Consider the following 18,214-nt stretch of genomic DNA (forward strand, 5'->3'; position numbering starts at 1 on the left):
AGGCACTGATAGTGTGTTAAGGGAAAGGGGGGTGATTGAAAACTTCTTAAATAAGGATAGGGAGGACAATTTGGGGTGCTGCTGGATCCTCAATGACACCTGGAAGTACAGATGGCACCAGGGGTCCAAGGCATCATTTTACAACTGCATCTATTTAACAGATGGAGGGGACAGGGAGAGTGTGGGGGGTGGGGAGGAGTCACATGGAGGGTCACATGTCCCTCCCATGAGCGCAATACTGGCAAGATATTACTTCTACTTGCACCACTGATCAGCTGTCACTACAGCTGGGGGCGGGTGCTGATTTGTCACACGTTCCCTGCACATGGAATTTGAGTGGCATGGAGCTGCTTTAAATAGCTTTATTCTCATACAGCCAGTGAAGTAACATTGTGTAATATATATAACAACCAGAAGGTTTTTAAGCTTCATTTTACTTCACAGAGACTACTTGGAATTTTCTGCTTAACAACCAACTCCTCTCCAGGTGCATCTGTATTGAGTGACCAAAAAGTGCAAACACGTTTCATCTGGTGAATTTCAAAGAAAATGACTGAGAAACACATTGGGTAGGTCTCATAGTTCTGGAATGTTAAAAAGCAGGACTGCTGAAAGTTAGCTGTGTTCCTATGTGAGTACAATAGAACGTCACTAATTCACACTAAAAACTGTGAGATCCTTTGCTAGAGTTTGGAAATTAGCGAGTAAGCCAACAAGCATACTTTAAATGATTAAGATACATCAAAATCAAATAGATTGAAAAACGTATTGTATTCATTTATTTTGACAAATTTTCATTTGTAACTAAAGTTTTCTGTAATATACTAGCAGATGTTGTGGATATAGTCTGCAAAATAATGTCTCTACAACGTGCAAAGGTCTGACAATAGTACTATTTAAAACTGACAGTTTTCCTGCACCTGTTCAGAGAATTCAGCTTTGTTTGGAGGTTCCACATAAAGTGTTCAGAACTGCTTTGTTTTTTGTATATGGTTATTTAAGCTATTTGCAGAAGAGGTGTAGCACTAAATTTAAATAACGAATAGAGAGCTTCAGAGCACGCTGCTTGTGATAGTAGTGATGATTGAACAAGGGCAGTATATGCAATGCAAAACTAACACAGTTCCAAACTCTAGTTCAAGTTGAAAGGGAGTCTGAGATTACATTAAGTAACTCTAAGGAGATGCTGAGCTTTTCCAGTTCAGCATGAAAAGGTATTAAGGAGACTTGTTGGTTTTACATAGCACAGGTGAGCTTTGAGAAATAAAGATACTTGCTTCATTTGCTTCCACTTAATATGCACTTTCTCTTGTTCAGTCTGCCTGCTAAACTCATCAATGGGGGAGTTGCAGGGATCATTGGCGCTACCTGTGTTTTTCCAATTGATCTGACTAAAACCAGGTTACAGAACCAGAGGAGTGGACAGCAAGTATACAAAAGCATGTGAGTGAACGTTGGAAATGAATTCTGAAGACAGAAGAGTTCGTATGTGTATGCTGGAGACACTGCCACCAACAAGAAATTTGTGGAATAAAAGCCCTTTCAAGAAATGTTAGAAATTGTGTTAACATTTAGCCTCTTTTGAAATTCATAATTTAGTTAAGCAAAGAGGGACACACCACTGTGGTACTGTCATGCTGGGTATTCATTAGACTTTGTTGCCTTCCTATTTTGTTGCCTCCCATATTGACCAGTTGCAGGTGCTTCTGCATTAAACATGTGGCTGCACTGCAGTAGTTTGATATGAGCCTTCAGTCTTTTGAATCTTTTTGTGCTGAGACTCTCATTTTCTGTTGCTGCCAAAGCCCTGGTGTCAGCAAGTTAAGCGTCTCTTGAAATAGGCAATTCTATGCTCAGATGACACAGGCTTGGCTGTAAACTCTTTCATTAGGATGCAGCTTCCTCTAATGATGATTTAGTTTTTCCTTTGGAATTTCCACTTTTAATATTAATAACTGGAATAACTAAATATATAGATACTCTCCAAAAGTGTATAGGCTACGTTTAGATCTTTGACAGATGAATTCAAATTACTGTGTTTTGTCTTGGTCAGGCTGGATTGTCTAGTTAAGACACTGCGCTCAGAGGGCTGTTTTGGGATGTACAGAGATAAGACTTTTTCCTGTTTTGTAGCTAGTTATAGATAACTCTGTAACACATAATCACAGTGATTCTCATTCCTTTTCGCCAACATTTTCCAAGTGTTTTGGGTTCCCAACATCATACACCATGGACCAAAATTTCAGCAGTATTAATATCAATCGGAGCTGCAGGTACTGAGAAGCTATGAAAATCAGACTCAACATGTCTAAAGCTGGGTACCCAATGTTAGAGGCCACTTTTGAAAAGTTGGCCCTTCAGGACCTAAGAGTGGAACATTACAAAGCACTAGAAAAAAATCTCATAAGTAAGACTGGACGCTTTTAGAATTTTTTTAAATTGTTATTATTATTATTATACATTTTATCCAAACTTTCTGTTGTTTCCATGCTCTGATATGCAAGTGCTGGTAGCTAGATGGCAAGCAAAGAACTCAACTATGGGCACGAAGCAGTTAGTTAAAAGCAGCTGTGTGAGCGATCAAGTTTTCAGATTTCAGTTTTTCTGGATTTGTGAGAGGCCTAATATATCAAATGGAATCATGATATCCATACCTAAGAGGAGGCCAATTAAAATTTAAGGACACACTCACTACAGCAAGGGCTTTGACTCTGCCAAGTAGTGTATGAGGCTCCTTTATTTACTGCATATACCATGTCTTTCTATCAGTTCATGTCCAGGGAAGGATTCACATCCAGGATTGGGATGTGTTAGAAAGGGAGATGGGTATGTCAGGATCCTCTATAAATCCACTTTTATCAAATTGGAAAGTTAGTTCCTAAGATAGCTACTTTTTGTTCACAGGTTCACTATACCTAAAGAATGTTCCCCTCTGATAAATCTGCTTCAAGAGAGTTAATTTAGTTTTTAGGAGCCAAAACCGCATAGTGCAGAAATCTTGGCCAAGGAAAAGAAGCTTTCAGACCATGTGAATGGAGACTAAGCAAGAAATGATTCCTTAACACAAAAGCCAGCATTTCAATGTGGAATTTAAGAAAAATATAAAGGCAGACATCCTAATTATTTTCCCTCAGTGACTTTTACTGCTAATACCTATGCAAAGTACAATGTTTTTTGTGGCATGTGTTTTTCATAATACAGACCTTGGCTCCTGAGAAGTTTGAAGGCTAGTCAATCTGGCCAAGCCACAATGGAACGATTAATGGTTTTGCAGTGCTGCTTACCATTGCAAACAGGCGTAGTTCCCTTTTTTTCCTGTCTGTAGACACTGCCTAGCTTTAGGTGTTTACTCTCTCAGTAAAGATTTTTTCCCTTAACTTCGATATAAATTCTTTCTCTGCCAAACATCTGTTTTAAAGGCTCATCGATATTGGGAGAGTTCCCACTGAATATTGGATTACCAACAAGGAATCTTGACACTATGGATGTTTAACAAAAACATTCAGTCTCATCTTTCCAGCAATGGAAGGTTGCCTTTAATTTGGGATAGATTCTAAAAGTTTAATGGGTTGTTATAGCTTTTAATCTAACATTTAAAATAATTTCTCCCACCCACTAAGGCTGGATAGTGGTGAGCAGACAAAATAAAGGAGTTTGTTAGATAATCTAATTTGTACTATGTATTGCTGGTATTTGGCAAAGTAAGTGAATTCTACAGATCTTTAGTGTGGCAAATGAAAAATTATCGCTTAAATGTACTGTTTTTTATCGCAACCATTTTACAAGCCATTCATCTCATTTGTTTCAGTGTTGGGCAAATTCAGAGTTCTCTCTCACACGTGTGTGACCCGCACTGCTTAAGTGTATTAACCATTGTGGGTGCTTTCCCGACTTATTACTGCCAAAAAATAGTCTGCAAAATCTACCACTGCACGCTGGAGTTGGGGACAAGGCCTTTCAAAAACTTGATCTGATTATTACAATAAAGGACTTTGCCTTTTCTTCTCTTCCCCATTTGCTTTGACTTGTTTAACACACATGCTGCTTTCAGTTGTGTTCCTCACACTTTCTGCATGTCTGTGTGTTATACTGTATGGTTTGTTTTCACAAATAAGAGGAACATAAGAACGGCCATGCTGGATCAGACCAAAGGTCTATCTAGTCCAATATCCTGTCTTACGACAGTGGCCAGTGCCATGTGCCCCAGGGGGAATGAACAGAACAGATAATCATCAAGTGATGGATCCCCTGTTGCCCATTCCCAGCCTCTGGCAAACAGAGGCTAGGGACACCATAATAGGGACACTGTAACAATTTTATAGTCATATAGACTTTAGAATCATAAGCTGTTCTGCACATCATGACTGCATGGATTTAACAGTTGAAATTGGGGATGTAAAACTTTCTGACCCCAAAACACAGTCTTCAGTCATTTCATAGAATCATAGAATATCAGGGTTTGAAGGGACCCCAGAAGGTCATCTAGTCCAACCCCCTGCTCAAAGCAGGACCAATTCCCAGTTAAATCATCCCAGCCAGGGCTTTGTCAAGCCTGACCTTAAAAACCTCTAAGGAAGGAGATTCTACCACCTCCCTAGGTAACGCATTCCAGTGTTTCACCACCCTCGTAGTGAAAAAGTTTTTCCTAATATCCAATCTAAACCTCCCCCACTGCAACTTGAGACCATTACTCCTCGTTCTGTCATCTGCTACCATTGAGAACAGTCTAGAGCCATCCTCTTTGGAACCCCCTTTTAGGTAGTTGAAAGCAGCTATCAAATCCCCCCTCATTCTTCTCTTCTGCAGGCTAAACAATCCCAGCTCCCTCAGCCTCTCCTCATAACTCATGTGTTCCAGTCCCCTAATCATTTTTGTTGCCCTTCGCTGGACTCTCTCCAATTTATCCACATCCTTCTTGAAGTGTGGGGCCCAAAACTGGACACAGTACTCCAGATGAGGCCTCACCAATGTCGAATAGAGGGGAACGATCACGTCCCTCGATCTGCTCGCTATGCCCCTACTTATACATCCCAAAATGCCATTGGCCTTCTTGGCAACAAGGGCACACTGCTGACTCATATCCAGCTTCTCGTCCACTGTCACCCCTAGGTCCTTTTCCGCAGAACTGCTGCCTAGCCATTCGGTCCCTAGTCTGTAGCTGTGCATTGGGTTCTTCCGTCCTAAGTGCAGGACCCTGCACTTATCCTTATTGAACCTCATCAGATTTCTTTTGGCCCAATCCTCCAATTTGTCTAGGTCTTTCTGTATCCTATCCCTCCCCTCCAGCGTATCTACCACTCCTCCCAGTTTAGTATCATCCGCAAATTTGCTGAGAGTGCAATCCACACCATCCTCCAGATCATTTATGAAGATATTGAACAAAACCGGCCCCAGGACTGACCCTTGGGGTACTCCACTTGATACCGGCTGCCAACTAGACATGGAGCCATTGATCACTACCCGTTGAGCCCGACAATCTAGCCAGCTTTCTACCCACCTTGTAGTGCATTCATCCAGCCCATACTTCCTTAACTTGCTGACAAGAATACTGTGGGAGACCGTGTCAAAAGCTTTGCTAAAGTCAAGAAACAATACATCCACTGCTTTCCCTTCATCCACAGAACCAGTAATCTCATCATAAAAGGCGATTAGATTAGTCAGGCATGACCTTCCCTTGGTGAATCCATGCTGGCTGTTCCTGATCACTTTCCTCTCATGCAAGTGCTTCAGGATTGATTCTTTGAGGACCTGCTCCATGATTTTTCCAGGGACTGAAGTGAGGCTGACTGGCCTGTAGTTCCCAGGATCCTCCTTCTTCCCTTTTTTAAAGATTGGCACTACATTAGCCTTTTTCCAGTCATCCGGGACTTCCCCGGTTCGCCACGAGTTTTCAAAGATAATGGCCAATGGCTCTGCAATCACAGCCGCCAGTTCCTTCAGCACTCTCGGATGCAACTCGTCCGGCCCCATGGACTTGTGCACGTCCAGCTTTTCTAAATAGTCCCTAACCACCTCTATCTCCACAGAGGGCTGGTCATCTCTTCCCCATTTTGTGATGCCCAGCGTAGCAGTCTGGGAGCTGACCTTGTTAGTGAAAACAGAGGCAAAGAAAGCATTGAGTACATTAGCTTTTTCCACATCCTCTGTCACTAGTTTGCCTCCCTCATTCAGTAAGGGGCCCACACATTCCTTGGCTTTCTTCTTGTTGCCAACATACCTGAAGAAACCCTTCTTGTTACTCTTTGAGTTACAGGTGCATCTCTTGCTGTAGTAGTATTAGGGGTAATAGCTTCTATGGGTCTCTTGCTGTAACGTGCAGTATGAAAACTCACACCTGACAGCTGTGACACTCCCAACTAGTAGAGAACACTGATGACATATATACTGTTAGCTAGTGATTGATACCACATCAATAAACAAGATGTCTTCCAAGCCTTTGTGGTTCTCCATTGATTAAAAATAAGAGCTCGTTTGCAGAGTTAGAAATTTGAGGATCACTGTATGATGGAGAATCAAACTTCTGTGTACGTATTACATAGAAATGTGACTAGAATATAAATGTTGCAGACATATCACTAACTGCCCATGACAATTGCTCTAGGCAAAGGCTTTATTATAATTCTGCCTAATCTGATTCCATTAGTCTGTCAGAAGCTTTGCTGCAATTAAAATAAAACAAAATGAAGACATTTGGATTTGAGTGCGAGGTCCTAAAGCCTCTTTCCTGTCATTTGCCAAATGCAAAGCTATATGTTACAAGCGTTGTTAGTTTCAAGTTTATACAAATTCCCATGGATTTTTAAGATTTCTTGCACAGTAATCCAGGGAATTGTAATTTAAATTCACCTGTTTTGTTGGAGCCACATTTCTAGAGATATTCTCCAGGAGAGGGCTGGGAAGTACAGGGTGTTCACTTCTGGGGGAAAAGCTAAGCCTGGGAGTGAGTTGGGGTCACCGTTCAGTATAACCCAGGCTGGTAAGAGCCAAGGTGTGCCTGGCTGGCTGGCTGCAGCACACAGACATGGTGGGGAGTGACTTGCAGGCTGGAGGCTCTTTGTGAGCACTCCAGACTGGAGGCTACAGCAGCAAGGCAGTGTAAAGGGCACCCCGGGTTAGAGGGCAGGTGTGACGCAGCTACTTATTAGTCTGGATTGTACCCTGGGTATGTCACAGTGGTGTTAAAAATGCCTGCACTCTGCCATAGTACACTGGAGCTGAATCAGCGAAGGAAAGCACATAGGATGCCGCTCTGCTGGTGATACAACAGAGACACTGGTATAGACAGAGCATTTTTACCACCACTTTTCACAGTAGAGGGCTGAAAACACTTCAGCTCCAGCTACACTACCGACTTGGCTCTCATTGGTGTATCATTGTTGAATGTTGCTGTAACATAGATTCCGTTTTTTCTATTGTGGATACAAAATTTGCGTAATTGGAAGAATCCCACTCCCCACCTTTGCAGATAACACTGATTCAGGGAGTTTACATAATTTCCTGTACAACTTGTCATAGGTTCACGATCAAGTTGAGCTAACTTAAAGCAGAAATTCTCCCCTTTATGTCATTTCTTGCATCTGAGCCTCCACTTTCAAATCTGCACTGAGCAAATAATACTACAGGAAGTTAAAGGCATTTCTTAGTCACCTTCATAGTTATCACTAAAGAGGAGCATTTAGAGCCTCCTATAAAACACCAGCTGTTTAAGGTTCTCTATTTAATAAAGTGTTGGGTGCACCTGTGACTGGCTCAGTCAGGCCTGGGGATTTCTCTGGGGAAGTTTCCACAGTGTTCAAAACCCGATTCTTATCTAGTTTCACTTTACAATAGACCAGGTGCCAGCCACAGCACGTACAGTCCTACAGTGACAAGTGACTAGTTTGGGACAAAGCTTGCTGGACAGTGATCCTCCTGGTCCTTAACTAGAAAGTCCAGGCCCCTGCGGACAGCTGACAAGCTGATGAGGAGAATATTTTCATGTCACATACAGCCTCTGTTGGTGACAGGCATGGGGCACAAGATGCCATTTGTGACCCAGTCTGTGGTTTCCAGTCATTATTGCCAGTGAATGGGGGGTGGAAAACACTCTGCAGGCGATAAAGTGGAGTCGCTTCCTTTTCACATAGCCTCCTGGCTGCTCATGTGAGGCTGGGGCATTGTGTCCTTCACTATGGACACGGAGGAGGTTCAGAATTGCATGGGAGCAGAGCAGAAAGCAGCAGAAAGGTGGGTTTCCATGGGTCCATCTTTCAAGAAACACTGAACTCACCTCGTTAAGGGCCCAAGCCAGAGCCCATTGAAATCCATGGTGAGACTCCCATGGACTTCAGTAGGAGTTGGCTCGGGTCCTAGATATAGCATGCACCATAAAATCTTACTCTGGTACTGGTAGCACAAGTAAAGAAACGTGGACCATAGAAACTGGAGTACTGTCATGGATGGACATAAACTGTTCAGGAAGGACAGGCAGGGCAGAAAAGGTGGGGGAGTAGCACTGTATGTAAGGAGCAGTATGACTGCTCAGAGCTCCGGTACGAAACTGCAGAAAAACCTGAGTGTCTCTGAATTAAGTTTAGAAGTGTGAGCAACAAGAGTGATGTAGTGGTGGGAGTCTGCTATAGACCACCGGACCAGGGGGATGAGGTGGATGAGGCTTTCTTCCGGCAGCTCGCGGAAGCTACTAGATCGCACGCCCTGGTTCTCATGGGTGACTTTAATTTTCCTGATATCTGCTGGGAGAGCAATACAGCGGTGCATAGACAATCCAGGAAGTTTTTGGAAAGCGTAGGGGACAATTTCCTGGTGCAAGTGCTAGAGGAGCCAACTAGGGGGAGAGCTTTTCTTGACCTGCTGCTCACAAACCGGGAAGAATTAGTAGGGGAAGCAAAAGTGGATGGGAATCTGGGAGGCAGTGACCAGGAGTTGGTTGAGTTCAGGATCCTGACACAGGGAAGAAAGGTAAGCAGCAGGATACGGACCCTGGACTTCAGGACAGCAGACTTTGACTCCCTCAGGGAACGGATGGGTAGGGTCCCCTGGGGGACTAACATGAAGGGGAAAGGAGTCCAGGAGAGCTGGCTGTATTTCAAGGAATCCCTGTTGAGGTTACAGGGACAAACCATCCCAATGTGTCGAAAGAATAGTAAATATGGCAGGCGACCAGCTTCGCTTAATGGTGAAATCCTAGCGGATCTTAAACATAAAAAAGAAGCTTACAAGAAGCGGAAGGTTGGACATATGACCAGGGAAGAGTATAAAAATATTGCTCGAGCATGTAGGAATGAAATCAGGAGGGCCAAATCACACCTGGAGCTGCAGCTCACGAGAGATGTCAAGAGTAACAAGAAGGGTTTCTTCAGGTATGTTGGCAACAAGAAGAAAGCCAAGGAAAGTGTGGGCCCCTTAATGAATGAGGGAGGCAACCTAGTGACAGAGGATGTGGAAAAAGCTAATGTACTCAATACTTTTTTTGCCTCTGTCTTCACGAATAAGGTCAGCTCCCAGACTGCTGCGCTGGGCATCATAACATGGGGAATAGATGGCCAGCCCTCTGTGGAGAAAGAGGTGGTTAGGCACTATTTAGAAAAGCTGGACGTGCACAAGTCCATGGGGCCGGACGAGTTGCATCTGAGAGTGCTAAAGGAATTGGCGGCTGTGATTGCAGAGCCATTAGCCATTATCTTTGAAAACTCGTGGCGAACGGGGGAGGTCCCGGATGACTGGAAAAAGGCTAATGTAGTGCCAATCTTTAAAAAAGGGAAGAAGGAGGATCCTGGGAACTACAGGCCAGTCAGCCTCACCTCAGTCCCCGGAAAAATCATGGAGCAGGTCCTCAAAGAATCAATCCTGAAGCACTTACATGAGAGGAAAGTGATCAGGAACAGTCAGCATGGATTCACCAAGGGAAGGTCATGCCTGACTAATCTAATCGCCTTCTATGATGAGATTACTGGTTCTGTGGATGAAGGGAAAGCAGTGGATGTATTGTTTCTTGACTTTAGCAAAGCTTTTGACACGGTCTCCCACAGTATTCTTGTCAGCAAGTTAAAGAAGTATGGGCTGGATGAATGCACTATAAGGTGGGTAGAAAGTTGGCTAGATTGTCGGGCTCAACGGGTAGTGATCAATGGCTCCATGTCTAGTTGGCAGCCGGTGTCAAGTGGAGTGCCCCAGGGGTCGGTTTTGTGGAGAAGGAATGTGCACAGCAAGTTTCTTTCCTCTGGAAGCTGTTCCACTTTAATCAACTCTGAATTAGGCCAAAGCAGCGTTGCTGTGTAAGAAGCCCTTTTAGAGCCCTGTGATTAGTGTACTCACGTGGGTGCTACAGATGTTGGGTTAATTCCCCCCCTTGCTTGCTGAGAAGGGATTTGACAAGCTCTGAGCTCTTTTCCTCCTCATGCTGTTCCACTTTAATTGACTATTAACTGAGGAAAGCAAGTATCATCCACACCACTCTGTACTGAGCCTGGTGGCTTGGGTCCTGGTTTGGGGTGCTGACACAGTGGGTTCAATTCTTCCCTTGGCTTGAAAAGGGAGTTGCATGGGCACTGCATTAGTGTTTTCTCTTTAAGCTGTGTAATTGTTTAATGAACGATTAAATGGTCCACATCAAAGCAGCCCCATGTAGCCTGCTAGTCAGGCTGCCTGCCTGGGTTGGTGGTGGCTGCAGCAGCTCAATTCTCACTGTGCTTGATGAGCAGAAAGGATTTGAACAGCTAACAGCTTTCCTCTGAAAGAAAAGGAGTACTTGTGGCACCTTAGAGACTAACCAATTTATTTGAGCATGAGCTTTCGTGAGCTACAGCTCTGGTTCACTTTAATTAACTATTAACTGGTCCAAAACAAGCTTCATTCCCAGCACTCCCTGGATAGCCTGGTGGTGCAGGTACTAGCCTAGGGTGATGGAAATGCTGCTTCAATTCCGCCCCCCTTGGATTTAGAAGAGAGTTGAGCAGTAATTGCCTCTCCTCTTGATGCTTGTCCACTTTAATTAACTATTAAATGGTCAATCAAAGCTGCTTACTGAATAGCCTGGTGGTTTGGGCCCCACCCAGGGTGTTGGAGAGCCTGGTTCAAATCCCCTCTTGCTTTCTGAGGAGAAGGGATTTCAGCTCTTGAAGCTGGTCCACTTTAATTAACTATTCGTTGGGCCAAAACAAGCCTCCTTTATAACACTGCTTTCACAGCCGGGTGGTGCAGGTACCAGCTGGAGCTGCTGGTTCAATTCTCCCCCAATCCCCTTAGATTAAGAAGAGAGTTAAACAGTAATTGCCTCTCCTCTTGATGCTTATCCACTTTAATTAACTATTAAACGGTCAAATCAAAGCTGCTTACTATAAATCCCTGATAGATCCTGGTTCAAATCCCCCTCCTACTTTCTGAGGAGAAAGGATTTCAGCTCTTGCCTCTTGAAGCTGGTCCACTTTAATTAACTAGGAATCAGGCCACTCCCTGAGCTAGGGTCGCTCTATAGTCTAGTGGTTTGGTTGCTTGCCTTTGCAGTGAGAGATGCTAGTTCAAATCTTTCCTCTAAGGATTTGGAGAAGGCTGTCCTGCCTCCCAGGAGGGAAGTGGGAGGTTCCTGTTTAGGTCCCCTTGTGCTTGCAGGAGACCCTTGTCTTTCTGGAAACAGAAGGGGGTTTGAACAGAGATCGCTCACTTCATAGGTGTGATGGAGTGAGGGAGGGGTGGGTAGGGGGCCTGGGAGGAGGGAGTGGCGGTGGCTGGGGGGCCAGGTGGGGCTGTGAGGTGTAGGGGGTGGGGCTGGGAGGCAGGAGGGTCCTTGGGAAGTGGGAGAGCCTTGGTCTAACCCCTTGCAGAGGGGTTGGACCTGGGGTCTCCCACCGCCCGGGTGGGTAGCCTAGCCGCGGGGGACAAAAGAGTGATTTGCTTTTTTAATGTAGCTCAAGGAATATTTAAATAAAACAGAGGCAGCTGATATGTGTTGTAAACCCCTTGCCCACAGCAAAGATTGAACCAGGGTCTCTCACATCGCATGCGAGAGCCCCCACCACTATACCACAGAAGGCATCTCTTTTGGCCCAATTCATAGTTTAATTAAAGTGGAACAGCTTCAAGAGAAAGGGACACTTCTCACAAGGCAGAGGGAGGAATTGAACCAAAAGCTCCTACACCCCAGTAGAGTACTCTAGCCCCCGTACCATACAGGGCTTCTCAGACTAGGCTTGGCCCAGTTAATAGTTAATTAAAACAATTTCAAGAGAAAACACTCACTTAACTCCCTGCCCCAGAGCAGGAGGAATTGACCCACAGCCTCCAACAGCCCAGGTTAGTACCCCTAGCATGGAGGGCTTCTTATGCTTGACTTCTGCTTTGGCTGTTACTAGTTAATTAAAGTGGAACGGCTTCCAGAGGCAAGACCAAGGCAGCCCCCCATCAGAATAACTCATAGCCCTGTAGTGTGGACATCCTCTTGAGAGGTAGGCGATCACTGCTCAAATCTCTTCTCATCGAATAGAAGGGGGACTGAACCAGACTGGCCCACAACCTAGCTGAGTACCCCAACCACTGCACTGTAGAATGATGCTCCTTGTCCCCCAGTGGCCCATTCGGTTTTGGTAGCCTTCTTGATGAGCAGGAGGTGGTCCCTCCTGACAGGTTCACAGTTTCAGAGCAAATATTTTTTACAGTTATAAAGCAAAAACTTAAATATTACCTTACAGCATGTGATAAAGATATTTAAGGGAGATTAATGCATACAGACACTTACAAGCATTTCATAAAGTCTACACACATTGTTATAAGTCCAATACCCACCTTACCTGTGCTAATCCACAGGTGAAACAGACTGTCCAGCAAGCAATTTGTCAGTGCTTGGCTGAGGCCTAAAGCCTTGGCAAGAGCCGGCACTTGGTTTGCCAGTGTCACATAGCTTCTTTTGTTTGGGGAACTGTAATAAGCTACACTGGCAAAAGCATTCTTTTGTCAGTGCAAGATGGGTGTATACTACAAGGATGTGTATATAGTTAGTTCTCTAAAAATTAAATAGAAGAAAAGCTCTGTTTCAATTAAATAGAAGTGTATTTATTTTTAGGTGCCGCAGTAAATCTGACCTTAGTAACACCTGAGAAGGCAATCAAGCTCCTCGCAAATGACTATTTCAGGCACTTCTTGGCCAGGGATGGGTAGTCTCTCTGGATAGTCAAGATATCTAGAACATGATACTTTGTATATGGTAGAGTTTGATGTATATACTCGGACTTGCCCTATTAGTCTTTCTGTGGAATACATTCTCAATACAAGGTTTGATTTTAATAAAACAAAGCTGTAGCTCCATCAAAGTCATGTGAATTTGTAGGACCACAGGCAAATAGCCTAGAGAGGGACTGTCTTAGTTTGTATTAGATGTTTGTTCAGATACTACAGTGATGATAGTTATATACATTAGATAAATATGTAACTTAGCTTTTGAGGGTCCAGTCCCGCATCCTTCACTTACACAGGTAGCCCAGCTGAAATAAATGGAAGACAGCTTCTCTGGAACTCTGAACATGTGTACAGAAAGGCAGAAAGTTAGTAGAGTTTTAAAAACTGAACTAATATGTTCATAACAATGTAATATTACAATAGCCTGTTAGGTTGCAAGGACACTTGTAATGTTTGACCATCATTACACAGCAGCTAGGAGCATAAAACATGTATGGTGGAGGAAAAAGAAGAAAAACTTCTTCTCATAGGGTAGACATGGCTTTTTCTGCCAGTTTTATTAAACTTAACTTTTCCCCCTTGCTTTGAACAGAACTGAAAGTAACTCAGCTGTTTAACAAAACTGCTAGTTTTATACAGCACCTTATGCTGCCAAAGATGTAAGTAGCAGGTGCAGCACAGTGTTGGGTACAGTGCCAGATAATTAACTTGTTGATTGGAAGAAGTTAGTACCTTTTAGACTCTGCCTCAGCACATTGGAATAAGGTTACAGATGATGAGATTGTCAATGAGGCATTCTGTTGCTCCTGTATGATTTGTGGTCTAAACAGATATTGCTATACCATAATCTTTTTCGTCCCCATTTTAGAACGGTCCTGACCATATCCAGAGAGATGGTGGCAGGCTGTGGTGCTGGAACATGCCAGGTCATCATCACCACTCCCATGGAGATGCTGAAAATCCAAGTATAGGATGCAGGGAGAGTAGGTAATTGAGCACTTATCCCCTTCATTTACAACGTGCTTGGCTTTGAGTGTCAATTTCTGGGCATTAATGTGTCTCTGCTAAAAAGACACATTTTCGCTAACACACAGATCTCTGACGTCGTGAATGATGGAGCTGTTAATATTGTTTCAGGTTTTAGCTCTCATTGCCTGAGAGCAACAATCAGTGCAGATCAATCTTTGTACTGTACAACACTTTGGCCCCAGAGGAATGGAGGACAAAGAGGAATCTTGTCCTGATCTTCTGTCAGTCTGTTGTGGCTGATTGGGTGTGATAACGTAGAATTGGCAATGTCTTGTCAGGTAGGAGCACCGGTTAGTGGTTGGGAAAGATCAGCGAGAATTAGCAGCTTTGGTATGAGACTTCTTGAGTGCAGGCCAGTTCTTGTAAGAAGGTGCTTTGGGTGGTGGCCATGACCAGATTCTCCAGCCTCATTGTACTGAGGATGAAGAACTAGATCTGAAACTTCAGGAAGAGTGCCAGGAAATAAGTAAGCTTGACATTTCTGGCTTCATTTCAGCATCTCAACAGCTTGCAAGTGGAATCCACTGTTCAAGTTCTGGCTATAAACTTGCAGCTGTCAGCTCTCCCCTGACCAGAGCATATAACACTGGAGCTGCTACACAGATAGCAGCTGCACTTCTGCATACACAGAGGGCATTAAGGGACTCTACAGGGGTCTTGGAGCCACTTTACTGAGGTGGTAATGATACATTTCTCATTTTCTCCTTTCATTGGTGAGAACTGTTGATCAAGGGGTGTTATGTAAACATGGTGTCTTCTTTACTCAGGGATGTTCCCTTCTCCATCATCTACTTTCCATTATTTGCACGTTTGTACAGAGGAGAACAGGAGTCTCTGGAGGAGAGAGCCCCGTTTTATCAGTTATTTCTAGCTGGTTGTCTGGCTGGCTCTGTGGCAGCAGTGTCTGTCAATCCATGTGATGGTAAGAGGCTTTTTATTACACATTTGGAATCCACATAGGGACCATCGCTTGAAGAACAATCCCCTTCCTGTCTGTGCTTTGAGATAGGCACCTCAACAGCGGTACCATGGATTAGTGAAGAGTTGTTTTTGAGGAGGGCAGCTGTACCAATGGGACCTTAAAAACAGCCCTTGAGTGCTGTTAGGATGTCCCAACAAAGAATGCTGATGACTCCAGGAAAACTCAATGGAAATTAAAAGTCAATATCAGCTACTTCACACAGACATGAATGAAACTTTCTATTGATTTGGAAAGGAGGAGGAATATCTTGGTAGGTGTATTATACACCATTATTGAAGCATTAAGAGTTGGCTATTGCAGAAGGCAAGACTGGCAGACCAATGGTCTGATCAGTGTTGCAGTCCGTATGTTCTTATACAGTACAAATAACATGAGACACCAACACCAGCAGCTCTGTGGAACATTGGGCAGGTAACTGTTCAGTGTTCAACCATGTCAGTGGAAACACATGGCACTTTTTTTAGGCTAGAAGGGGAGTCAAACAGCATTGAACACACTTGCCTTCATCTTTCTGGGTATGGGGCAGAGGAGCTCATTCTGGTCTCTGCTGTCTACTAAAATAAAACAAGAAAAGTCTTAGTATGGATAACAGACAAGATGTGTGTCTTCAAACAGCATTCAGGGGTCCTTTCCTGGCCCTGCCTGTGTAAATCTGTTCAAGCCAATACTATGCTTTACCATGGAACATTTTGATTTTCCAGTAATAAAGACACGGCTCCTGTCACTAACCAAAGGAACAAATGAGGACAGCTACAGCGGACTTGTTGACTGTGCAAGGTAACAAATGAAGAATGATGGTGGGCAATATTTTTCAAAAACGACTAATTAAGGGTGTTTATGACTTGGACAGCCTTCAGAATTGTACTCTTTGTGGCTTTGAGTCATTTTGTGTAATTGTGGAGATCAATGAATTCTTAATGGTGAACTAGTTTTGTAGCACTAGGCAGACAGCCAGGGAGTTAATATCCCAATTCGTTTATAAATGGGATATTTTTTGCTGAATGTGAATTCATTTTCTTATTTGCTAAAACACAAGTAATAACAGTCTTGTCCCTCAGTGCAGAAGTACTGAGAATCAGCCACTGCCTGGATATGAACTGCCTCCGCTCAAACACCATATCACCAACAAAAATGTGGTGATATCCTTCATCATTGTATTGTTTCCACTTAGGTATGGACAGCTGTGTGCACCCATGAGGGAAATGGCATTGGTGAACTATACAAGTGGGAGCCCTTCTTAGCTGTCTACCATCATGTAAATGTCAATACACTTTCACCTAGATCAAAGGCATTTAGGCTCCGAACTTGCACTGATCTCAGTGCAGTGGCATGGGGCTGGAAGTCTGTCTTGACAGTGATCTAAGAACTCCTACCATTAGAATATATTCTTAGCTTTTAATAGATTGTGAAGCATTAGTGCTGAATTAGACAGACATGCTGCTGCCACAGGTTTACATTTGTGTTTTTTCTCTCTCTTTCATGAAAGCTGAACACGTATAAGGAAAAACACTGTGTGTGCAGTGGTAGCATGAACATTAAATGACCTGTTTGAGAGCCTGGTAACAAAAACAATATATATTGTCTTCTATTTTCAGGAAAATTTGGTGGAAGGAGGGTCGCCTTGCCTTCCTGATTGGGGCTCGCTGCAGAGCATTAGTCATTGCTCCTCTCTTTGGTGTAGCTCAAGTTATTTACTTTACTGGAGTAGGGGAGTTCCTTGTTGAGCTTTCCCAATATGGCAGATTTTCATCCTAACTCCTCATGCCATGGACACGTTGGAACAGAACCTGCAAGAATCATCGGTATAGAGAGGACCCAAGAAACAAATGGCAACTCAGACTGATTTACTTACATTCTTAGTGAATCTGGGGTTCCCTGAATAAACTGTTACTCATCAACTGAAGTTAACGGAAAGTTGGGACAACGTATCCCTGGGCTGCTGCTCAGTGTTGCACCCCAGCTTGGGGATGCTGTATGTCTCCTTTTCATGGCATTTCCTATTTTGCACCACGAGTCAGACTTGTGACACGAACAACCAGTGCAGTATAGGAGTCTGCATATTGTTAGTGTATGGAAATGTCTCCCAGTGCTGAGGGTTGTAAGAGATATAAATCTCTATATGTGAAATGACCATAGCTGCTTTACTGAATTTTGTGTACTTTTCAGAGGATAGCGTGATCAGACATTAGGGGTAGTTGATTTGGAACTTCAGTAGGTAGTGGGATTTAATGGGACAGATTAAAGACTTCAGTCTTACATGGAGGTTAAGGACATGCTGTTGAAGGGATTTCATTATTTAATGAAGGGAACATGAACGACATATTTTTTAAACGGGTTTGGGGCCAAGTCTTTCTCTATTAACTGCACTTGATTATCCAGCTACCAGACTAGGTATTTCTCTTTGTTCTCTGATCCATCAATGCTGTTTCATTAATTCACTCTTCACAATTAATTGGGAACAGAAGGCTAGGGCTTATAAAAAGTCATAGTTTACAACTTGAAGCATTTCCTTGTAAAGAAGGTGGTTGCTTTGGTGACAGCTAAAAACAGAAGCCATTTCAGACCATACATGCACAGTAGGCAAACTATCTTAGATAGGCACTCAGGATGAAATTCATCCTGTACAAGGCCTATGTATCACTTACAATATGGGTTCTAGAGAAAGCCCTCAGACAATTTTGTATGCTCATAAACCCATGATTGTTCAGCAGAGACATAGGTGCTACTTGAACTGGTTAGCATAACTCATTCCATACTTGAAGTTCTCAGCAATTAGGGACCAGTTCTTCCCTCAAACAAACATACAGTGTAACCATTGAACTTGCTAGGAGCTGCACCTGAGGGTAAAACTGGATAAAGAGTTTTTAACCATGTTAAAATATTACCTTTGATTACATTTAGCCATTTCTTTTCCTTGGCAGTGAGCTCATGTAATGGCTGCTCCCAGTTTTTTTTGTTGTTGTTGTTGTTTGCGGAGGAATAAACTGGTCAGTATCTTTGGCCCCTTCCCCAAATCCACAGTGTGCAGTCTGGGAT

The 18,214-nt window shown here is 43.5% G+C and overlaps 1 pseudogene; it reads left to right on the forward strand.

The window, feature by feature from the left end:
• The first annotated feature begins 209 nt into the window (after positions 1 to 209).
• Positions 210 to 18,192, forward strand: LOC125625159 (mitochondrial glutamate carrier 1-like; annotated as a pseudogene).
• Positions 18,193 to 18,214: the final 22 nt, after the last annotated feature.

This window comes from Caretta caretta, chromosome 21, assembly GCF_965140235.1.
Source record: "Caretta caretta isolate rCarCar2 chromosome 21, rCarCar1.hap1, whole genome shotgun sequence".
NCBI classification, from domain to species: Eukaryota; Metazoa; Chordata; order Testudines; family Cheloniidae; genus Caretta; species Caretta caretta.